This window comes from Rhinopithecus roxellana, chromosome 10, assembly GCF_007565055.1.
Source record: "Rhinopithecus roxellana isolate Shanxi Qingling chromosome 10, ASM756505v1, whole genome shotgun sequence".
Lineage (NCBI taxonomy): Eukaryota > Metazoa > Chordata > Mammalia > Primates > Cercopithecidae > Rhinopithecus > Rhinopithecus roxellana.
The window spans coordinates 45,903,421-45,928,290 of record NC_044558.1 but is presented as its reverse complement, the minus strand read 5'-3'; the positions used below and the strand labels follow the sequence as shown (position 1 = coordinate 45,928,290).

The 24,870-nt window shown below is 42.4% G+C and overlaps 1 long non-coding RNA gene and 1 pseudogene across 1 annotated transcript in view; both read left to right on the top strand.

Annotated features, from left to right (window-relative positions):
* LOC104680823 overlaps positions 1–24,870 on the top strand; it is a 98,228-nt gene that overhangs the window by 40,775 nt on the left and 32,583 nt on the right. The gene's annotated exons all lie outside the window — the stretch shown is intronic.
* Positions 9,606–9,699, top strand: LOC115900204 (annotated as a pseudogene).

Below are 24,870 nucleotides of genomic sequence, written 5' to 3'. Positions count from 1 at the left end.
AGATTTAGAATTCCTTTTAGTATTTCTTATAGTGCTGGTTTGGCAGTGGCAAATTCCCTTAGCATTTGTTTGTCTAAAAAAGACTTTATCTTTCCTTCATTTCTGAAGCTTAGTTTTGATGAATACAAAATTCATGGCTGACAATTATTTTGTTTCAGGAGGCTAAAGATAGGACTCCAATCCCTTCTGGCGGGTAAGGTTTCTGCTGAGAAATCTGTTAGTTTGAAAGGATTTTTTTTATAGGCTACCTGATGCTTTTGTCCCACAGCTCTTAAAATTCTTTCTTTCATGTTGACTTTAGATAGCCTGATGACTGTGTGCCTTGGTGATTATCTTTTTGCAATGAATTTCCCAGGTGTTTTTGAGCTTCTCATATTTGGATATCTAGCAAGGCCAGGGGAAGTTTTCTTCAATTATTTCCTCAGATAAGTTTTCTGAACTTTTAGACTTCTCTTCTCCCTCCAGAACACCACCTAGTTTTAGTTTTGGTCATTTTACAGAATCCCATATTCTTGGAGACTTTGTTCATTTCTTTTGATTCTCTCTTCATTATCTTTGTCTGTCTGGGTTAATTAGAAAGCCTTGTCTTTGAGCTCTGAAATTCTTTCCTCTACTTGTTCTAGTCTGTTGTTGAAACTTTCCACTGCATTTTGTGTTTCCCTAAGTGTGTCTTTCATTTCCAGAAGTCCTGATTGGTTTTTCTTTATGATAGCTATCTCTCTGGAAAATTGTTCATTCGTATCCTGAACTTTTTTTCCATTCTTTATGTTGGTTTTCACCTTTCTCTGGTATCTCTTTGAGTAGCTTAATAATCAGCCTTCTGAATTCCTTATCTGGTTTTTAAAGATTTCGTCTTGGTTTGCATCCATTGCTGGGAAGCTAGTGTGATCTTTTAGGGGTGTTATAGAACCCTGTTTTATCATATTACCAGAATTACTTTTATGGTTCCTTCTTATTTGGGTAGACTATTTCTTCAAATTGTTCTTGAATTTAATATTGATTTGACCGTGTGTGTATGTGTATGTGTGTGTGTGTGTGTGTGTGTGTGTGTGTGTGTTTGATGGAGTCTCACCCTGTCGCCCAGGCTGGAGTGCAGTGGCATGATCTCGGCTCACTGCAATATCCATTCGAGGCTGACCTCAGCCTCCCAAATGCTGAGATTACAGATGTGAGCCACCGCACCCAGTTGACTGTTTTTTTTTTGTTTTTTTTTTTTTTTAAATTTCTTTTTTTTCCTTCAGAAGGATATGACTTTAATGTTTATAGTTTATTATAGCCTAATTTGATTCTTGGTGCTTTTAGGGGTGAAGACTCTCTCTGTATGAGTTCCTTAGTTACAGAGAGTCTTTGTGCTCTGACTTTTCCAGATGCTAGTTATAACAGTTATGTACTTGGTGTGTGGGCAAGTTTATTGTCTCCTATGGGGTTGGAATGGCAAAGATCTCTTGAAGCTTATTTTATTCTCTTATGGTGTACACTTTTTTTGTTGTTTTTTGAGACAGAGTCTCGCTCTGTCACTCAGGTTGGAGTGCAGTGGTGCAATCTTGGCTCACTGTAAGCTCCGCCTCCCAGGTTCATGCCATTCTCTTGCCTCAGCCTCTGGAGTAGCTGGAAGTACAGTCTCCTGCCACCACACCTGGCTAATTTTTTGTATTTTTAGTAGAGACAGGGTTTCACTGTGTTAGCCAAGATGGTCTCGATCTCCTAACCTCGTGATCCACCAGCCTCGGCCTCCCAAAGTGGTGGGATTACAGGTATGAGCCACTGTGCCTGCCCATTGTGTACACTTCTTTTATTTATTAAATTTTCCTCCAGTGTTTTATTTTGTGAGTTGGTGATTTAGGCTTCAGGTAAGGGGGAGAGATATCCCTGGGTAGACACTGGTTGCAGCTAAAGCAGGTGGGTAGATGTAATACCCAATGGTGGGAAGAAATTCCAGTCTTGATGAAGTTGGCTAGGGTAGTTCTCAATTTGATGTGCTGAGGTTTTATCAGAGTGACGGGTGGAAGCTACCTCATCTCCCCTGCCAGGCCAGCAGGAAAGCTATCCACTTTCCAGCCTGACTTCTGTCCCAGTGTTCCAGCTATTCAGATGAGACAAGCACCTCTTTTCATCTGTAGAAATGTTTATGTTCCAAGTGGAGAGGAGTTGTGACTGCCTTTCATACAAACCTGAATCTGGAGAGTGCTCCTCCTGTGGAGATGCTGTCACCTGAATTGTTCTAGGAAGGCCATCTATAGGTGCATACATGCTGCATTCCTGTGGGAGAAGCCCCAGCTGTGTCTGCAGTAGTGTACTGGAGGGGACAAGAACTCCTTCTCCAAGACCCTTCATGATCACAGAGGCTGCCTGCCTATTGGGGTAGAAGTGTAGACTTTCCCTACTGTGCCCAGCACTACAATTGTGTCTCTACTGTAAGAAAATCCTCACTAGCAGAAAGATCTGTGACTCCAGGTCTGCTGTTCAGATTTTTTTGTCCCATGGGGTGTTCCCTTGATGTGGTGCTCTCCCTCTCCCCCTAGGAATGGGACTTTATGAGAACCAGACTACAGTGATTATTATTGTTCTTCTAGGTCTAGCCACCCAGTGGGGCTACTGACTCTGGGCTAGTGCTGGGGAATGTCTGCAAGTGATCCAGTGATGTGACCAGACTTCAGGTCTCCCAGCAGTGGATACCAGCACAAGCTCTGATGGAGGTGACAGGGGAGTGATGCAGACTCTGTGAGATTCCTTGGTTGTAGATAGGTTTAGTGTGCTGGCTTTCTTGTATGCTGGTTATAATTTTAGTGAACTTGTTACGTGGACAGACTTAGGCCGTCTGGTAATAACTGAAGTCACGCAGTTGATTTAGCCTTTCTGGGTGCAGTGTTATTCTATCTAGAGGTGCCATAACGGACTGTGTCAGTTGGTCTCTGACCAGGAGGTGGCACTTGCAGAATAGCACCAGCCACAGTAGTAGCAGCGGGATTTGAGCTTGCCCTAAGTTTTCTGGGGGAAGTATTCTGATTTCTCATGCAATGGACAGGGCTATAAAGCTCCCAAAAGTTTATGTCCTTTGTGTTAAGCTACCAGGGCAGGTGGAGGGGCACAACCAGGTGATGGCAGGGTTAGATGGATCGGAGGGTCTAAGCTCTGACTCTCCTTCAGAAGGGCCTTTCCTGTGAGGGTTTGTGGGGTGATTTCGGGCTGCAGAGGTAATGTTCCAGAGGGGAATAGAACTGCCTCTGCTGCACAGAAGAGTTTGCAAAGGGAGTGGGGGTAGCCAGTGGCAGTAAGCCTCACCCAGCTCCCATAGAGTTGGTGAGGCCAATCTAACTCCCACAGTACTCCACTAACAGCAGCAGGTTTAGATTCAGGCAGTCTGCACACAGAACTGAGACCTGCCCTGGGCCATCAGCTTCCCCACAGAGATAGCAACGTCAGCTTTCAGGCCACGCCCCTTCCCACCTGCCCACAAGGCCAGTGCCCAGCTCCTGTGCTCACTGTGTCTGCAGTTTACTTCCTGCTCCCTGCCACTTCCCTCTGCCACCATTCTGGTCAAAGGAGTTTTTCCCCACTTGAGATCATACCACAAAATTTAGTTGGGAACTTCTTTCACCCTGTGACCCCTCCCTGAGCTTGTTGGCTGACTTCCCCAATGGTCCCTGTAAGATATAGCCAGGAATGTCTTCCCTTGTTTCATGCTGGAGACTGGGAATGCCTGCAAGGCACTTTCAGCTGCTGCTTCCACTTTTATAGTTCATGTTGCTCTGTAAATCCATTCCAGTTCAGGTAGGGTTAAGGCCTTCTCCCATGGTCTGGATTTTCAGATTCCTTGGTAGGGATGTGTACTCTGGAGACAGACTCTCTCCCTCTCACACTCTGAGGACCTACAGTTTTTCACCAGTCTGTCATGGAGCAGGCTGCAGCCTGCCACTTCTTTCAAATAATCTGTGGATTCTTTAGGTTTTTCTATTAAGTTCCTGCATTGGTTCTTGGGGGAAAAAAATCACAGTGTGAAATTCTGCACATTATTCTGTCCTTCCAAGTGGGAGAGACATGCTAGTACTGCCTCTAGTCTGCCAGCTTGGAAAAAAAATCCATTTTGGATTAAAAAACTTTTTAAAGGAAAGAGAATGAAATTTACTAAATTCTAGAAAAGAAAGGACTTGAAAAAGAGGAAAAGGAAAGAAGGAAACAGTAGAAATCATACATATCTGAGAAGTACAAACTAAATAGTAACTACATGAGAAAATTGGGGCATTTCCCTGATTCGGTGAGGAACAGCCATGACCACCAAGGTGAGACCATTGGTTATCATATTTGCAGTTGTTTTCTGTCAGTTCAGCCCTATAGTTATAAAAAATACTTGAGTGATTTGGGGGTGAACTGAGTCAACAAAAAGCTATCCTTTCAGTCTGACTGTTGCTTTATATCCAAGTCCCTGTCAGCTCTTTTTTTTTTTTTTTTTTTTTTTGAGGCCGAGTCTTGCTCTGTTGCCTGGACTGGAGTGCAGTGGCCGGATCTCAGCTCACTGCAAGCTCCGCCTCCCGGGTTTACGCCATTCTCCTGCCTCAGCCTCCCGAGTAGCTGGGACTACAGGCGCCCGCCACCTCGCCCGGCTAGTTTTTGTATTTTTAGTAGAGACGGGGTTTCACCGTGTTAGCCAAGATGGTCTCGATCTCCTGACCTCGTGATCCGCCCGTCTCGGCCTCCCAAAGTGCTGGGATTACAGGCTTGAGCCACGGCGCCCGGCCTCTGTCAGCTCTTTAGGGTAGCATGAGAACCCCAGGCCTTAGAATTCAAGTTTCAGCTAGTTTGCCTCCACAAGACTTGAGAGACAACCAAAGTGTTCGGGGAGTGTGTGTGTGTGTGTGTGTGTGTGTGTAACAGTACACATTCTATAATATTTCTCTGTGATGATTTGGGTGGAAATCTCATGCATATTTGCCAATAGCTGTGGTCCCATCACTCCTTGTTGGATATGGAGCATCTTTATATGATCTTGTTCACAGACTTTGGTGGGTCAGATTATGAAATCATAACTCTTCAAAGAAAATCTTTGAGGGCAGGATGTAAAGTCCACTGGAAATTACTAGGAAATATGAGGAGCTCTGAGTTCTGTTCTTAATTTTTCCAAAGCCTCGCCCTGTGACTAGAACAAGAGATTTCAGTGTTTGCTGGTGAACAATCTATCAGTTTGGACACTTAAAAATTTCTATGGAGTAAAAGGAAGTGGTCACATTTACGCATGTCACCACCAGTAACAAAGAATCCCAAGGTCCTGAGCCCTATGGCAACTTCTTCCTGACCTAAACCCCATTTGAGGACATTTGGGAACCCAGGTACTCTAATTTCTTTCATTCATTCAGCAACATTACTGAATTTCAGTCCCCATGGGGGTTTCAAGAATGGCTGGGGATAGCCATTTTCTCCACTTCAAGCAGTGAAGAAAATGTGCTCCTTGCTATAGGCAGGAACAGCAGAAGTCTTAAAAGGTTTTAGATCTCAGTTCTCAGCACATGTTTACTTCACAGAGCAGTGTTTACTTCACAGCAGGCGATCAAATAATGTTAAAGTTGAAAGAGGATCTGACTTTTAGGGTGTACAAAGGTTTGACAATTTTCTTTAGACATCATTAGATTCTCTCTAGTGTATATGCTTAAAAAAAAAAAAACAACCCAAAAAACAATCCTGGAATTCTTAGAATCCCAGAATTCTGGGAAACAAACAGAAAATTATCAGGTTGGAGTGATTCTGCTTCATGGCTCTCCATAGATAATTTAAAAGTGAATGGCTCTGTGGTTGGTCAAGCCACAGATGAGTTCCTTAGAGACCATTGGGAATGCATATTTAAGGCGTGATGGTGATCAGGCCTGTTCTAAAGTGAGTTGTGGTGCTAAACACTGCACCACAAGCTCACATGATGGAAATCTATCTTTGAGCCTAGAGTTAGTCCACCCTCCCTTCTTATGGTGAGCTCTAAACTGCTTTGCAGTGAAGAAAACATTCTTAATAAAGAACCCCACATGAGGAAGGGATGCCCACGGTGCCCTCAGAGAAGGCTGCTGTGACTCCAGAGGCTGTTAACATGCCTGGTTGCACCCTCTTGGAGACCACGTCCTTTTCTCCAGAGCACAGACCTTGCTGTGCAGGGAAACAATTACCCATATCTTCCTGGGCTTCATCAGTGCAGGGACTGGTTGTATTTTTATTCACTACTAGTATAATATCTGGCACAAAGTCAACACTAAGCACATAAATGAAACAGAGCTTCTGTGAATGAACTTGTGCTATCATTCTAGATGTAAGATGAATTATGGACAATTCAGTCCATAACACCGATGTGGAGCTAAGGCAGCAAAGCATTGGTCTAGGGGAAGACAGCAAATCATTTTGAGGAGATTTTGTTACTGCTATGAGAAACCACTCTGAATCTAAGGCAACTTGTTACCTCTTGCCCTAGAAGTGCCCCAGGGAAGGAGGACCTTTCCTTGTGATTTGACAGAAGATCACTGTGGAGAGGGAATGAGGGTCCTTTTATGAGGAATGGGATAAAGATTTTGACCCCTGATTTTTTGATAGTTAACTTTCTAGCAGATTGAGATGATCTCAATGCAGGTCACTAGCAAGAAAAGATCCCGAAGTATCCCAAGAAGAATCTTTCATGAGAGAAGAGGGAGTCTGTTAATCTGGGCCCAATGTGAGGCCGTGTTTATAGCAGCAATTATAAAAACAGTGGCTGATTGCCCCAGGACTCTTTTACCCGAAGTAATTTTGTTGGTCTTGCTCAACGTGTTTGGCTTCAAAGTAGGTGGCATTCAGTGATGGATAGTCCCACCAGGGTGTCATGGGTGCGAGAACATTGGTTCTCTAATGGAAAGATGAATAGTAGTTTGGCAACAAACAGTAGATGTGCATCCTTCTTCCAGCTCAGGTATGAACTCCTTGAAGGCAATGATTGTACTTGGCTGCACAGTTTCAACATTCTTTGAAGATATTCAGTGTAATTAATGATCGGTTTACTGCACTCTTCTCAGCTGAGGCTTGGCCTTAGATGCTCAGTTTCCCTGCCTCCAAATTATTTTCTTGGACTTGTGAGTGGTAAGTCATTGGAATGGAAGAAAGTCTTCATACACAAGTACCTTCTATGTACTGAAAGAGAAAGGTAAGAGGTGCCTCAGCCTTAGTGTTCAGCTTCTGGGACCCTTTGAGCCATGGGGGCAGAGGCTGCTGGCACTCACCCTGGAAGACAGAATTTAATCCAGGTCTCAGCCATCCTTGAAGTCTTTTGCATGCTCTTGGTGAGTCTGTGTGAGCATCACTTCAGATGTGGTGAGAAGCTTACATGGAAACTATTACATCAAAACATTTCATTTAGTTGGGGGACTGTTTGGAAAAGTCCTATATTTTTTTTTTTTGAAGGAACAAAGAGAAGTTGATGAAAAGATTTGAGGTTATAATGACCAAAGTCTCCACTGCCTTCCTTCCCTCCCCTCCCCTTCTTCCAAAATGAGAGAAAAGAAATAAAGCTAGAGAACTATCTAGAATATAATAAGTCTGGCAGGCCAGGCTTTTAGTGAGGATAGCGTGTCATTGTAATACCTTTTAATTACAGCTGTATAATTATAAATAGGAAAGAAATTAAAAGATGAAAATGTGGTTTGTAATGAAATTACCATAAATACCATGGCAAACTTTAAAGTCGTCATGAAAATTCATAATACAAAAACATGAATGTGGAGGTTAATTTCTCCTAAAACTAGAAATTAAAATTTTGTGGACTCGTGGTCTTCCTTGTTAGCTTGGCATTTCCTCCTGAGTATGCATAAGCACTATTAGTCATGCAGACATAAACAGACCTTTAAAGAGTTAGAGTCCTGGTTGGCAACCCTTATGTTCTCCAGGCCACTTGGGCAAGCTGACATATAAATGACTCAGGTTCCAAAGACAAATGGTGGAAACATGAAAAGAAAGCTAGTCCAATTGCCTGGACGTTTTTGATTACTTCTCCATTTGGAAGCAGGCGTGTGTTTTGTTTGTGATACATGAGTTTATCTAGCCTTCTTTATTTAAAAGCCCATTTTACTTCCCATTGAACTGACACATTTTCATGATTGAGGATAGGGGATCATAACTGCAAATAGCTACATTGGTCCTGAGGCCAAAACTCAGGGTAGTAGATTGGAGCACTTAGACAGCTTACATCATCCTTTAGTGCCTTCATGTTTCCCACAAGCTAGCTCCTGTTTGTTGAAATACTGCTATTGGGATTAATATCATGAGGTCAACTTCCTAAGCCTGTTCCTTAGCTGCACACTACTAAGACATCTGAAAAATGTGAAACCTTGATTCAAAGAGAGATCAAATAAGTGAGTCTGGCTCACTCACTATTGCAGACCTTCCTCTGACATTGTGAAAATGCTTAACACATGTCCAAGTGATGGTAAATTGTGCCCTCTTTTTGCATTTGAAAGAGACTGTTTTCTTTTTCTCAACCAAGAATAATTATTTTGCCATTTAAAAAAATACCATTGGCTTATGGGCTAGCACAATCAATTAAGACGTGTAATTTTATGTCTCTGCTATGAATAAGAGGTTATGCTGTGATAGCTACCTGAAGATAGGACAGCAAAGTAAATTTGAGGATGCCAAATAGAAAAAGATATTGAGGAATAAAGGGGGCGTATTGGAGAAGGCCTTGTATGCTGGACATTTTTTTTTTTTTAATTATAGATAAGGAGACCCATGGAAGGTGTTTAGGCAAGGAAGTGATATGACAAAAGTGGTATTTTGGGATAAATTGAAAGAGAATAAGTAGGAAAGTGTTCACTGCCTGCCCTGTAGATTCTGTAGGAGCAGGAATACAGTGGCAACTGCCTGACCTTAGTGTGATTCTGTGGGAGCCCAGCTGTTGGGAAGTGACTACTAGGGCTAGGTAGAAGGTCTGGCTCCTGAGAGTTCTCTCCTCCCTCCTCTCACTGTCTCCACCCAGTGGGCCATGAGATTTCAAGTGAGGAGATATAGACCTCAAGCAGAGCAGTGCCCCAGGTGGAAGAAAAGGGGGTTCTTGGAGGGCAGAGGCACCTGGCTGGGGATGTTTGCAGCTCTGTGTCATAGTGGAGGTGAAGTTTGAAATGGGCTCGAGGGATTGGTCTCATTTCTCCATACCCCTTTTTAAACTCTGAGGAAAGGATCAATCTAAGACCTGGGTGACTTTGATTGGCCCCTCCATCCAGAGTCACTTTGCTAGCCAAGCCAGCAGATGTGCTGAATACATTGTGGGGAAAAATATGGATAAATTAAAAGAGTTTGATTGCTATAAAAGGAAGATAAGCTGAACGACCTATAGCAAAGGAAGTTAGAATTAGTGAACCAGAGACATAAGAATATAAAACAAACATAAATAGCCACAAAGAGGGGAAAAGAGAAAAATATCAGAAATAGCAAAAAGAAGTGAGCATCACAAAGAATATTCAACTAGAGAATTTGGTAATAAGAAAGCAATAGATGAAACGAAGAACTCAATAAAGGGACTGAAGAGCAGAATGCAAACCTTGGATTAACTAATCAATGAGCTGGAAGTCTCAAAACCTTAGGCAGCAGTAAGAAAGGGAAGGACTACAGTGTTTTTGAAAGGACAAAAGGTTAGCACTACCCTTGACAAGGATAGAAGAGGCCCTCATGCCTAAAAATTAAGAAAAAAAATGAGGAATTCATAAAAAAGAGAATTAAACAATATGGAATATAGAAATAGAAATGTCAACATGATAATAATCTCAGAATGAGCCTGGGCAAACATGGTGAAACTATACAAAATAAATTTTTATTCTCTATAAAAAAATAAAAAATTAGCTGGATGTGGTGGTGCGTGCCTGTGGTCACAGCTACTCAGGAGGCTGAGGTAGAAGGATCGCTTGAGCTGGGAAGGTTGAGGCTGCAGTGAGCAGTGATTTCACCACTGTACTCCAGCCTCCAGCCTAGGTCACAGAGCAAAACCCTGTCTCAATTGAAAAAAAAAAAAGTCTCAGAATGAGAGAGAAACAATAAACAGTAGTGGAAAACTATTTTGAATTAACGATAATCTATATAGAAATGCAGATAAAAGCTTTAGATTGAAAGGGCTTCTCCAGTGTTGTACAGTAGAGATAAGAAAAAAAAAAATCATCACGCCTGTAATCCCAGCACTCTGGGAGGCCAAGGCGGGCGGATCACGAGGTCAGGACATTGAGACCATCCTGGCTAACACGGTGAAACCCCGTCTGTACTAAAAATGCAAAAAATTAGCCGGGCGTGGTGGTGGGCGCCTATAGTCCCAGCTACTCGGGAGGCTGAGGCAGGAGAATGGCATAAACCCAGGAGGCGGAGCTTGCAGTGAGCTGAGATCCGGCCACTGCACTCCACCCTGGGCGACAGAGTAAGACTCTGTCTCAAAAAAAAAAAAAAAAAAAAAAAAAAAAAAAAAAAAAGAAAAAAGAAAAATCAACACATTATATTATTGGGAAATTTAAGAACTTAAAAGAAGATTCCTGAGAGCGAGAGCAAATGACCTTGAAAGGAAGAAGAATAAGCTGTCATCACACTTCTCAATAGCAACACCGGATGCAAGGAGACAGTGCAGCCATACTTCCAAAGCATGAGAATGTTGCCCCTGGGTTTCATACCAAGGTACATTATCACTGAAATGCAAGGGGCGAAATGAAGATGTTCTTAGGGATGCAAGGTCTAAGAATGTTTGTCTTGCAAGGACATGCTTTGAAATGCTGCTGTAGGACAAAAGATCATTGTAGGAGGATGTTAAGAATACTGGAAATGTGTTAGTCAGTGCCCAGTTGGGAAGACAGAAATAATTTTAGATCATTCAAACTGAAAGGGATTTAATGTGGGGTGTTGATTCTAAAGATGTTTAGAGGAGCAAAAGGGAAAGGGGGTTCTACCCAGAGCTCAGGGAGCTGCTAACATACCTGGGAGAGAGTGTATGAGCCACCCTCACTGGGGTCACTGCTGGGACCATGGAGCCATTGTCCACCAGTGCCACTGAAACCACAGGGCTGGCACTGAGCAGGAGCCTCCTAACTCTGCTGCTGCAGCTGAGGCACTGTCAGAAACAATGGCCCCAACCTTGTTTCTACTTGCCGGTCAGGTGCAGTTCCCCCAGATTGGCAGAACCAAATTTAACTTTAGCTGTCAAGGAAGTCTGGGGAATGTGGCTTCCTGCTTACCTGTCTTCCAGAGGAGAATATAGGACAGTGAATATGGGATTAGGGCCAACAGACAAATATCTGACCTCGGAGCTAAGGATCTATAAACAAACTAGAAAAGTTAATTCCTGTCCAAGTAAAGGGAACAAAGAAAGAAGACAAGAAAGACACACCCGTTATGATCTATAACAAAAACTGACAATACCAATAGACCAATACCAACATGACCAACTAAAGCAACTGTAAAATACCACTTTATGGACATCAGAATAGCAAATATTATAAAATTGAATGATTCCGGCCGGGCGCGGTGGCTCACGCCTGTAATCCCAGCACTTTGGGAGGCCGAGGTGGGCGGATCACAAGGTCAGGAGATCGAGACCATGGTGAAACCCCATCTCTACTAAAAATACAAAAAATTAGCCGGGTGCGGTGGCGGGCGCCTGTAGTCCCAGCTACTCAGGAGGCTGAGGCAGGAGAATGGCGTGAACCCGGGAGGCGGAGCTTGCGGTGAGACAAGATCGTGCCACTGCACTCCAGCCAGGGGGACAGAGCGAGACTCCGTCTCAAAAAAAAAAAAAAAAAAAAAAAAAAAAAAATGAATGATTCCAAGTGTTGGCAATAATTTAGAGGATAAAAGGAACACTCATGCATGTGAGAACTAACTGGTGCAGGCACAATTTAGCAATACTTGGAGAAACCAAGGGTGTGTTTATATCCTGTATGATCCATCCAGCTGACTCCTGGGAATATATACCAGAGAAACACCTGCAACATATCCATAAAGGGCCGTAATTAATTGTGTCCCCTACTGCCTTTTATGTGATAGGAGACATGTAGATGAGAAATTAGGTGTCTATCACTAGGAAGTTGAATAAACAAAATCTGATGGAGTACATACTATGGAATATACACCAGGTATATAGGAACACTATGGATAGACAAAAACATAGGGATAAGTAAAAATACAGATGATCCTCAACATAGGATGTTTCGACATAGATGTTTTGACTTTGTGATGGATGGACATTGATACACATTTAGTAGAAACCGTACTTCTAGTACTCATACAATCATTGTGTTTTTTGCTTTCAGTACAGTATTCAGTAAAGTATATGAACTGTTCAATACTTTGTTATATAATGGGCTTTGTGATAGATAATTGTGCCCAACTGTGGGCTAATGTAAGTGTTCTAGGCTAAGCTGTGATGTTCAGTAGGTTAGGTATATTAAATGCATTTTCAATTCACAATATTTTCAGCAGTAACAGGTTTATCAGGATGTAGCCCCACCATAAGTCAAGGAACATATGTGATAAAAATTAGAATGAGACTTTTAGCACAATTTACTATAAAAAATAACACACATACACAAAAATCACTACATGGCTTTTAAGAATAGTGCAGTGGGTTGAATGGAATGTCCACATTCCCAAAAGATATGTCCACATTCCCAAATTTGTGAATGTGATTTTTTGGGTAAAAGGAGTATTTGCAGATGTAATTAAGTAAGAATCTTGAGATGAGATCATCCTGGATTGTCTAGACGGACTTGAAAATCCAATGGCAAATGTGCTTATAAGAGACACACAATAGAGGCAGAGTGTGAAGACAGACAGAGATTGGAGTGATTTACAGGTTGAATGTACACAGCAAGTATACAAATGTATACAGAAAGCAGAGCTTTGGCTAAGCTTAGCTTTATGGCACAGATAAACTTATAAACTGTATTATATATAAGCCACAAGCCAAGGAACACATGGGAACACCAGAAGCTGAAAGAGGCGGGGAATGGAATCTCCCCTGGAGCCTCTGGAAGTTATGTGACCCTGCCAGCACCTTGATTTTGAGACTTCTGCCTTCAAGAGCTATGAGAAAATAAATTTCTGTGGCTTTAAATCACCAAGTTTGAGAAAATTTGTTACAGCAGCCACAGGAAGCTAACGCAGATAGCTATCCAAGAACATATATTGGCACACATTAGAGTGTCTATGGTGAGGAAGGTTAGGGGAGTGGAGAGGATGAACATGGGTAAAAATAAAATGAAAAAATGAGTCTTGTACAAATTAATGAGGCATATGACCAACTCCATGTACCTGAGGTTTTAAAAATGTAATTTCCCATTTCAATTTACCATTTCCTTTACATTCTAGAAGGATTATGTAGTTTCTATCTTTGCTAATTGGGGTTTTTTACTTTCAAAGAATAACCTGGTCATGGACTGTATATTTGTCCATAAAGTTTCCTGATTTTCATGATAATTGTTTTCAATAATAATTTCATAATTGGATGAGCTCTTCACATATAAGATTATTAGCTATAAATATATTAGCATATATAAGCTACAAATATATATTATATGTCATATTAGCTACAAATATACAGTATTAAGTCTGTTGCTTAGCTTTTTCCTTCTGGGTGATATATTTTTGACCTACATAAGTCTGGAATTGTTATGTAGTTAAACGTGTAACAGAGCGTTCTTTACAAGTTTACCTGCTCCATAAAGCAAATCTTAGGCAAAAGTCTGCTTTCTGTATACATTTATATACTTGTCTGTGTACATTTAATCTATAAATCACAGTAAAAGCAAATTAGCAGAGAAGGAAGTAATTGGTCTTGATTTGAAATCCTCCCGAATAAAATCTCTGCAACAAATAATAGCCCTAAGAAGCTGTTGGCTGGCATTTACGGTGAAATTTCCTTTTATGTTTCATTCTTCATTCATTTACACCCTTCAATAAAAGGTGAATTTGAGAGCTTCTTTGGGCAAATACTATTGATATAGACAAGATAATAAATAAGGACATAGGCAATGACAGCCCATGGACTTCAGCTTCAACAATGAAGATAATTCAAATGTGGGTTCCCTAGAACATGAATTTTTGTTGGTTTGCAATCCTTATTGCTTACAATTCTGCTTGGCCACAAGAATTGAGACTCCACCTCCATGCTCTTTTCTGACTAGTTCCTGATGGTTCCGAATTGGTTTCCTGTGGCTGCTGTAATAGGTTACCATACACTTCGTGGCTTAAAACAACACAAATTTATTCTATTAGAGTTCTGGAGGTCAGGACCATGAAATCAGTTTCACTGTGCTAAAGTTACACTGTCAGCAGGCCTGGTTCCTTCTGGTGACTCTTGGGAGAAACTGCTTTCTTGCCTTTTCAGCATCTAGCGGCTGCTTGTATTCCTTGGCTTGCGACCCTTTCCTCCATCCTCCGAGTATATCACTCCCATCTCTGTTTCCATCATCACATCTCCTCCTCTGACTCGAAGTCTTCCTGTGCCGCTCTCAAGAGGACCTTGTGATTACATCAGGCCCACCCAGATGATCCAGGATACTCTCCCTGTCTCAGCATCCTTAACTTAATCACACCTTCGTGTCCTTTTTGCTAGATATGACAACATTTACAAGTCTGGGGATCAGGATAGGGACACATTTGGGGGCTGTTATTCATCCAACCATAGTTCCTGACCACAGAGAGGCATACATTCTGAATTTCAATCCCACAACACCGAAGGGCCTAGATTTGTCGTGTTGCAATGAGCATTCCTGTGGTGCGTCTGGGGTGAGTACTAGGGCTGCTGTGAGCCCACCAAACCACAGGCTTCCTCAAGACCTCTCATGTTGGGTCACATTATAGAATTAATATTCTTCCTGGGGTTCTTTTTCCTGTTTATGACCCCAGGTCCATAGCTGGCCTAACCTTGGCAGCCTCCTACTCTGGTGGGCTGTATGGTGTCACCTCATTATCAGCCAAAACGGCCAGGGGACTGGCTATGATTCACAATGATGCCTCTGCTGACTGCAGTGGATGAGACCTCTGGATCTGGGCATCGGCTGTTTTGCAGCCCACATTCTTCTCTTCCCTTGGTCACATTACAGTTGCAGTATTATTACTGCTGGCCATTCCTTCTTGAGGACCAGGGTCACAGCCTTCCCTGTCCTGCTTTGTCCTGGCTCTCCCATCATGAGTGATGACAGCTTGCAACCAAACTGTGAATGCTGTCCTGGGAAACCTCTCTGAAGGTTTCTAGGTCTCTAAAGCTATAGTGTGAGATTACAGTCAGCTCACCTGGGGTCTACAGAGGTTAGATAGCAGTGACAGGAGATTACTTTGGCAAACTGCACGCTGGGGTCTTCTTCTACGCTGTTCCCTCTTTCCCTTTAGGACCTGTCCTCGCTCCAGGTATTAGGTAGCTATTGCTGTGTAAAAATTACCCCCAAACATAGCAGTTTGAAACAAACATTATTTCACCGCTTCAGTGGGTTAGGAATCTACACATTCTGGCTATAACTTCCTGTTCTTCACAAACCTACAGTTAAGGTATTGGCCATGGCTGGAGTCATCTCAATGTTCAACTGGGGTTGGATCTGCTCCAACATTGGCTATTGGTAGGCTCAGGTCCTCACTGGCTGGGAACATTGGGCCTCTCTATAGAGCTATTACAATATGGCAGCTTATCTTCTGCAGAATGAGGGGTGGCAGTGGGGGTGGAGGGACAGAGAGAGAGACAGAGAGAGAGAGAGAGACTAAGACAGACGCCATGATCTTTTTAATTACCTAATCTTGGAAGAGATTTTGCTTCTGCCTATTTCTATTTGCTAGAAGCTAGTCACTAAATCCAGCCCACACTCAAGGGAGATGGGATTACACAGGCAGTAAGTACCAGAAGGCAGGGATCCCTGGAGGCCACCTTAGTGGTTGCCTGAAACATCCCGAGAGGAAGTTAGAGAGAGAGAGAATACCATCTACTAGGAGTGAGCAGAGTCCACTTGAGTTGAGAGGGGCCATAGGGACCCTGAAGATAAGGTGTGTCATGAGCACAGTTTCCTGGGACCTCAGTTGTTGTGAGCATTGACTCACACCTCCATGCACATTGCTCCCTTTTGGCCTGGGCTTCTCTCCGAGCTCTATTTTATTCCTCTGAAACATGTAATCTCAGCTACTTGGAAGGTGGAGGCAGGAGAATCACTTGAGCCTGGGAGGCAGAGGTTGCAGTGAGCTGAGATTGTGTCATTGCACTCCAGTCTGGGCGACAAGAGTGAGGCTCCATTAAAAAAAATAATGCATTGAGTTGATGTTTGAAAATATACTACAACAGATGGGAAAGGGATAAAACTGCCTGGGAATCACTGAGTCAAAACAACTCATCTGGGCATGCATAAAATGTTATTTCATCTTTTTTTCCCCTGGAGTAGAAAGAACATAGACTACAGAGCTTGATGGATCCAATTTAAATTCCAGTTCTACCACTTATCAGCAGAGTGACCTCATGTTTTGTTTCCTCATTTGTAAAAATCTGGTAACAATACATAACTCTCTGGGTTGTACTGGGATTAACCAAAACAATATATAAATGCTCCTCAATTCATGATGGGGTTACATGCTGATAAACTGATCATAAAAGGAAAATATTATATGTTGAAAATGTATTTAATATACTAACCTTCTGAATGTTGCACCTTAGCCTGGACTTACCTTAATCTTGCCCAGAACACTTACTTTAGCCTACAGTTGGGAAAAATCATCTAACACAAAGACTACTATAATAAGGTATTGAATAGCTCATATAATTTATTGAATACTGTACTGAAAGTGAAACAGAATGGTTGCATGGATACTTGAAGTATGGTTTCTACTAAATGTGCATCGCTTTTGCACCATCATAAAGTTAAAAAAAAAAATCGTAAGTTGAACCATCATAAGCCGGGGACCCCCTGCATGTGAAATGCTCATGGTACACTGCATGGTACCCAGGAGGGGTTCTAACTACAGAGCTCTGTACCCTTCCTTTCCCTTCATTATCCAGTTATCTGGTACGTGCATAGTGCTGACGTATCTTGGCATTGGCTAGCCAATTATCCAGAGCATCCCAGCATGCATGCAAAGAAAACTGCTCAGTGAGAATGGCTGTCTTTGTAAGGAGAATGTAGGGCTGGCTCTCTGCCTGGGATGCAGGGGTCAGTGGGGCTGCCGCCAGCTGTCTGCAGTGTTAGCCAGGGAAATCAACTCACAGTCCTCCTGGCACCTACTGCTGGACTTGGGTAAACATAATTACAGCCTTTAAAAAGACAAGAGGGAAAGCAACCAAGATCCCCACTCACCATGTAAACAGGATGTCCACTGAATGGCAGCGTGGAGATGTTTATGTTCTGTTCAGGGGACAATTGACAAAAGGTCTCTGGGAGCCTTTATTGCTGCCTGGGGCAGTGGCCTGCCAGCAGTGGTGGGGCTTGGGTTCTTCTGGGCTTTGTGTGATTGTGAATGCTGAGCTTCAGCTGAGAGCTCTGGGGCTGTGTTGTCTGTAGCTGGGATGCAGTCCTTTGAGACTCTGGGTTGGTTGCCTGCCAAAGGCCTTCATACAGAAAAGGTCATTCTGGTGTCCAGTGCACAGTTTCCAGCAGGCCTCCGGTGACCTATGAAATAATGATCTTAGCAACAGCCACCACTTAGAGCAAGGCAGTGGGCTAAATACTTCACATAGATTATCTGATTTACCTCTCATGATAACCCTTTGTGTAATTTTATCATCCTCATGTTATAGCTGAGGAGGCTTTGCAAATGTAGGCCACTGGATTTGAAGTCAGATCAGCTGGATCCTCAAACCTGAGCTTAATAGTAAGCTAGGTGAAGGCAGGGACTATCTGTCAGTTCAGCACACTATCTCTAGGGTCCAGCATGTGTCTGAGAAAACATTTATTGACTAAACGACTAAAACAAAAAATCTACCAAAACGCTGTCCTCCACTGACTTTCTACAGCACATATTTTTTTTCCCCAGAGTGAGATTGTGTTGTACTATTTGTTCCACACGTCCCTGCTTCCACCAGGCACACGTTGGTCAATACTGGTTGCTGTCGAGTCTTGGATACAGACTGAGGCATAAAGGCTGTGGAGTAATTGGACGTGTCCAACCAAGAAGCCAAATCTTGCTTCAGTCCAGTTTTCTCTGGAATTTTAGGCAAGGAAAGCATCTTTGGGGCCATCAAACCCAGCCTGTTCCTGAAGGAGCAGAAACAGTGAAAGTGGACACTTGTCTCAGCTGGCCTCTGTCTCTAGCATGAAATTCCTGGAGAGTGGTTTTGCAGCCCCTCTTCCAGGACACGGGTGGGTTTGAGTGGAGTTGTGAAGATAGCCTGAGCAGGTTTCTCAGAAATGCCAGGAAGTGGTCCCTCTACCTTTAGAATTCTAAATAGAATTGGCCAAGACTTGAGTGGAAGGGAGGAGGTAAACTTGTTTGTAGAGAGAACTAGGGCACTGACATGCCAGCTCCAGAAAACAGCATGGCTCTTCTCTAAAGTCTGAACTTTTAGATGAGAGGGAGATACAGCCTTCAGCCTTTCCCTTCTCCATTCAGGTCTCCTTGTGGAGAGGCAATGAGTAGTGGTAGGAACTCCCCTGAAATGGATCTGCCTGGAGCTGAGGCCATAATTACCTCAGTGTTGCTAGCATGTCACAATCAAGAGCAGGTGGTTGTTTTTAAATGAAGGAATATTTAAGTTGTAGGAATATCACTGGAAAATAAAAAACATTTCAAAGACTGCCCAAATTGGTGGTGTTTGTGTTGTTTGGGTGATGGTAAGATACTGGAAATGAAGAAGTCTTGTGTGTGTATGTGTGTGTGTGTGTGTGTGTGTGTGTGTATCTTTGTTGTTGGTGAATTTTTTGTCATGGTAACCATTACTTTCTGAGCTATGGACCTCTGTCCCAAGATTCTGGAGCTGTAAGTTGATAAGGTGTCCTGTTGAGACACACGACACCTGCAGATAGGCCTGGGATTTCAGGAAGCAGTCTGCGACCAAAGGTATCCTTCAATATCCTTCTCAATGGCCTCTGTTCCTATGTTCATTCATTCCTGCAATTCCTGCACCTAGCTTGGCCTTCTGTCATCTTGCTGCCTCCTGTCCTGAAGCCCATGGCTGCAGGGGCTAAGCTCCCACTCCAGGAGGTTTTCTCACAGGGCCCAACCCCACACAGCACAGTGGCCTTGTCCAGCCCTCCTGGCATGCTAGTGTGTGACATTCTCTTTATCTTTCTATATGAAGGGAAGTCCTATACTTGTTCATACCACCGTACATTTGGAACAGACCGGAAGGACGTTTCCTGGGCCTCTAACCACTTCTTCTGCCCACATTTCCTATACAACCTGGCTTGGCATTTCTGCTTCCAATCTGCTTGAGTCAGTGCCAGATTTGGGGCTTGATGCTCTGCATGTGTGACCTGCTTCCTAGTCTCAGGCCTGCTTATACAATAGACACACACACACACACACACACACACACACACACACACACACACACTCCCTTACATCCGAACTCTGGCTATGCTTAAGGAATCCTTCATTTGAGGGTATAAAAGTCGAGTATCCTGAGAAAAGGATGGGATGGGTTATTTTCTTTGGGTCAGTTACCTTTTAGTTTAATAAGCAACATCCAAGAGGCATGAAGATAATAGTCCCTGGTTGGAGAAACTCCTTTTTCTCACTCTTAATATTTCCCCTTTGAGTTGCCATTGGATACATACACTCCATCAAGTCTGGAGTCCAACCTCACAGGCATGGGTTTGGAGCTAAGCTTCTGCTGACTGTCACATTGGGCAGGCAGTGGGGACCACAAAAGTTCCAGGTGAGCTGATGGGATTTAAAGAATAGTCTTGGAATTAGGGATGTGGAAAGGATCAACATTTATCTTCGGTATGGGTGGCCTTCCTGCTCTGGAACCAAACATTTTCCCTCAAGAAACTCTTTTTTATTCTCAAGTCACAGCAGCCATAGTCACACATGGGATCAATCCCCTACTGGTTTTTATTATTGTGACTGGGAATTGTGGTCCAATCCACTCCACCAATCCACTACCCTCTAGCCTTATTGGCCTATTGCAACCTCCTCATGTGTGTGGCCAGGGAGGGCTATGCTCCTTCCCTCTGGTTTCTGTTTTCCCAATGGTTTCCATGTGGCTGCTGCTGCTGCTGCTGCTTCCTCTCGGGTCTGCCCCGGCTCCAGCCATCTTCCCTATCACTGGTGATTGCTGCTTCTGCAGGACTCTGATTCTAGGAGTTTCTTCTTACGTGGCACAGCTCCACAAAGCAGAGTAGCCTTGTCCAGCCTCCCTGGCATGCTAATGTGTGACACTGTCTTTATCTTTCTATATGAAGAGAGGTCCTATACTTGTTCCTGCCACTGTACATTTGGAATAGGCTGGAAAGAAATTTCCTGGGACTCTATCCACTTCTGCCTACATTTCCTATACAACCTTGGTTGGCATTTATACTTTCAATCTGCTTGAGCGAGTGCTTGAGCTTGCTGCTCCGTATGTATGTGATCTGCTTCCTAGTCTCATGCCTGCCTATATAGCACAAACACTGGAGGTATACACACTTTAAACCCCATCTATGCTGCCATGGTTCCAGAAAGCACCATCATCCTTCCAAGTTTGGTTCAGGGTTCTTTCCAAATCAAAATGGAAGGACATTTTTTTGCCTCCTTAAGCGACAGGGCTTTCCACCAACCTTCCAGTGGAAATATTCCTATGATAATTCAGTTTCATAACTAGCTTGCTAGAGTTCTAGAGAAGCGCCCCAACTTCTGAATAAGTTCAGGTTCAGGAAATGAGGCAAGATTGTTAAAGTGTTTGAGGCATGAAGCTCTGATCATCAACCCCGAAGTTTTCCTTTTCCCCTCTCTCAGGGAATCTGGACCCCTCAGGAGTTGAAGCTTTCCTTCATGGTTTTCTTGAAAACTGTGAGTGCCCATGCATAACACAAAACTCCCGTTAGCAGCATTTTCTTTCACAAGGAGACCCTTTGGGGCCCGGACAGATTTTTTTCAGGCTAGCCTCAAAATTATATTTTTTGAAAAAGAAAAAAGGCATTTTCTGTAGCTTGAGAGGCAGGAATCGTTTCTTTTTAAAATGCTTTTATGTACTTTCTAAGTTTTCTGCATTTAAAAAGAATAAGATTCAAAGAACGCAGCATATGTTTACTGTTAAACCTGAAAACACTTCTCAGCCCCACTCACTTAAGAATCTGTATAGTGGGAATCATGTTTTCTAATGCCCTTAAGTGTCTTAAAAATTATCTGTTAGTTGTCAGTTAAATAAATACCCAGATGTGCTATTTTATAGATGATACAACATATCAAATTTATCCCTTTTTAGTCTCTGTGTTCTGCATGGCTCCTTGATCCCTAGATTTCAGAGCTGAACTTAAGTTCTTTGTCCAGCCAGGTCGACTATAGCAGACAGAGCTCTCATTCCCTCTCAGCTCAAAGAAGTAAGTGACTGTTGTGGTTCATCTATGGCAGACTGTGCTAGCAGAGCTTTACTTCCCCGGACCTGCTACAGAATGAGATAGAAAGGGAAGGAGCTGTAGCCACAGCATCTGTGAAGGCTGTAGTTCCTGCTGATGCTCTTGGCTCAGTCAATAGGAGAACAAACATGAGGATATAGGAGAACAAACATGAGGATCAAACGGATGCTCATAAGAGTCTTTGTGGAAGTTGTTGAGGGCAAAAAAAGAAGGGGATAGGATCTGAGTAGAAAGAGACTAAAAATGAATTCAAATTCATTAGCATTGCTGGTGGAGACTGTTAATGATTCAAAGTATTTATTTGGATCAGAGAGTCACGGGACTGTTCAACTGAGTGTTTATTTAGAAAAACAGAGCTAACAGACTCTCCAGAAAGTATAAATTGGGCTTTGGCAGGAAACCAGCTTCTTTTTGCCATCAGAGTGTCATGCGAGTCTCAGGAATGGCAAACATCTGTTTGAAGGATATCCTGACCTTGGATCAGCAGAAAACTCAGAAGAAACTGCATCAGGATTTGATGTGTAGTTATCATTTAAGACAGCAAGTGCAGTGGGCATCATTGTGGCCAAGTATTAACAATGGACCAACTATTCAATAAATATTTGCTGAATGTCTACTATGTGCCAGTTACTTCTATGTGCTGGGGATACAACAGTTAGTAGGACATACCTATGGCCCAAATAATTTATTGTTTCACAGAGACACTGGAATGAAAGTTCACAGTGTGTTGTCATAAATATACTGTACATTTACCATGTTCTTTTCTTGTGCAGGTTAGAATTTGGTGGGCAATTACAATGGATATAATATGCATTAGTGGGAGAAGCTAAGCCTAGCTCACTATCTTGTACTGCCTAGTTAGCCATTTTTTTTTCTCTTGACCATTTACTCACTAAAATATTGGCAGGCCCACTGAGGGTGGTTGTGTTAAGATTAAAACTATGAAAATATTCTAAGATTCATGAGCATAAGTTTGCTTTTGCACACTTTGTGCCAGATATTTTTTAGAACTTGTATTTCTTTTTTCTTTTTGTTTTCTTTCTTTTCTTTTTTTTTTTTTTTTTTTGAGATGGAGTCTCACTCTGTCACCCAGGCTAGAGTGCAGTGGCACTTTCTTGGCTCACTGCAACCTCCGCCTCCCGGATTCAAGCAATTCTCCTGCCTCAGCCTCCTGAGTAGCTGGGATTACATGCACTGGCCACCACGCCTGGCTAGTTTTTTTGTATTTTTAGTAGAGATGGGGTTTCGACATGTTGGTCACACTGGTCAGAATTCAGTATTTCCGATTTTATGTAGGTAAAATGATGGATACATTATATATTGTGTAATACCGCTGGTGAGTGCTACAGCAATATCTCTTAATTAAGATATTAATATGTGTGCCATTAGGTGGGTATGAAAATTGACACTAATTGTGATAAAGATGATAAATAGCCCCATTATGCAATATGAAAAATATTTAGTTTTCAAATTTTTAAAAAAATTTCAGAATTGTAGCCTGTAGTCCTAACAACTTGGAAGGCTCAGGTGGGAGGATTGCTTGAGCCCTAGGAGTTCAAGACCAGCCTGGGCAACATAGTGAGATCTTGTCTCAAAATAATTTTTTTCCAGAATTGTAGAGAAGAAATGATGGACTTAGAGTATTAGTGAAGAGTATACACTATAATTCAAATAATTTATTGCTCCACATAGATACTGGAATAATAGTTCATAAAATGTGTTGCCATGAATATACGGTACTTTCACTGTGACTGTATCATCAGGTTTACCTAGAAAACAATAGACTTTTCCTTACAAACAAATTTAACTGGAGGAAAATCACCATCATCTCTTACTGAAGATCTTTTGCCATTCATGTTTGGGTTGTTTCCCATGTTTCAAGGCTGGTATTCCCTTGGGATTGCTCTGCTAGTCGACTTCTTGTGAACTGTAATGTGAAATAGGAAACAGAATACCACCAGAGCCACACTAAAGCTTCTGAATTGGAGCCAGGAAGTAATTTATTTGATGCACTAAACAGCATAAAGCCAACATCCTGGCCTATGACCCCAGTGGTATCAGCATCAATAGCTGGATGAAAGCAGGGGTGGGAGGGATACAAGGATGGGTTGGTGAATACAACCCACTTGCCTCGAGTCTGCATTTGTGCATCCCAAACTTCTACCCAGCTTTGTACTTTCTGTTCCCTCTATCTGGAACACACTTCCTTATGATTTTTGAAGAATAAGTTTCTTCTCATCATTTAAGCATCAGCTTTGATGACACCTCTGAGGGAGGCATTCCTTGACCACCTTATTTACTTATGTATTTATTTGAGACAGAGTCTCACTCTGTTACCCAGGCTGGAGTGCAGTGGCATGATCTCGGCTCACTTGAACCCTCCTGGGTGCAAGCGATTCTCCTGTCCTCAGCCTCCTGAGTAGCTGGGATTACAGGCACCCACCACCGCGCCCAGCTAATTTTTGTATTTTTTTTTTTTAGTAGAGACAGGGTTTCACCATGGTGCTGAGGCTGGTCTTGAACTCCTGACCTCAAGTGATCTGTCCACCTTGGCTTCCCAAAGTGCTGGGATTATAGGCACGAGTCACTGTGCCTGGCCAACCACCCTATTTAATGTTGTCCACCTCCAGTCACTCTTTATAACATTACCTCATTTTATTTTCTTCAAAGCACTTCTATGCAATGATCTTGTCATTTGTTTGCTTATTTACTTGTTTATTATTTTTCTCCTTCACAGAGTAAAGACCCATCTGACTTGTCCATTGGCTCCTTAGTACCTAGAGTAGTACCTGGCACATTAAGGGGCCAAATAAATATTTGTTGGATACATGAATGACCCTTGTGATATCACTAGTTTCCCTACTTTATAATGGCTGAGCCACTCTCATCCCAACATCTCAGTGATCCTTTTGTGAAAGTGTCCCAGAAGAAAAAATATTGCAAGTGATGGAAACACGATGGGTCACAAAGTGTGGTAGAATATTATATCAGCTTCACAAATTGTGAATCATAAATCATGGTTCCATCTGTTCTGTGACAGGGTGAAAACAGCAAAATTTTCCACAAGATAGAAACTAAAAACAAAGACAAGTCACAAGTTTCAACTCATGGAATGCCTGTTACTATTATTTTGGATCATTTCCCCTGTCCTCTGTTCTTCAGCAACCATTTCAGTCATGCTGTGCCTTTCTGGAACAGGCTCAGGAATCTATTCATAGTAGATATTGGTTTCCTCCAATCTAAACATTTTTTGCCCTATAACTTCATGCTTGGCACAAAGAAGCCACTCAACAAATATTTGTTGATTACTAACTGTAAATTCCACTATTATAAGTTTATTCTTCTTTGATTTTTTTAAATAAAAATATCCTTTAGAAAA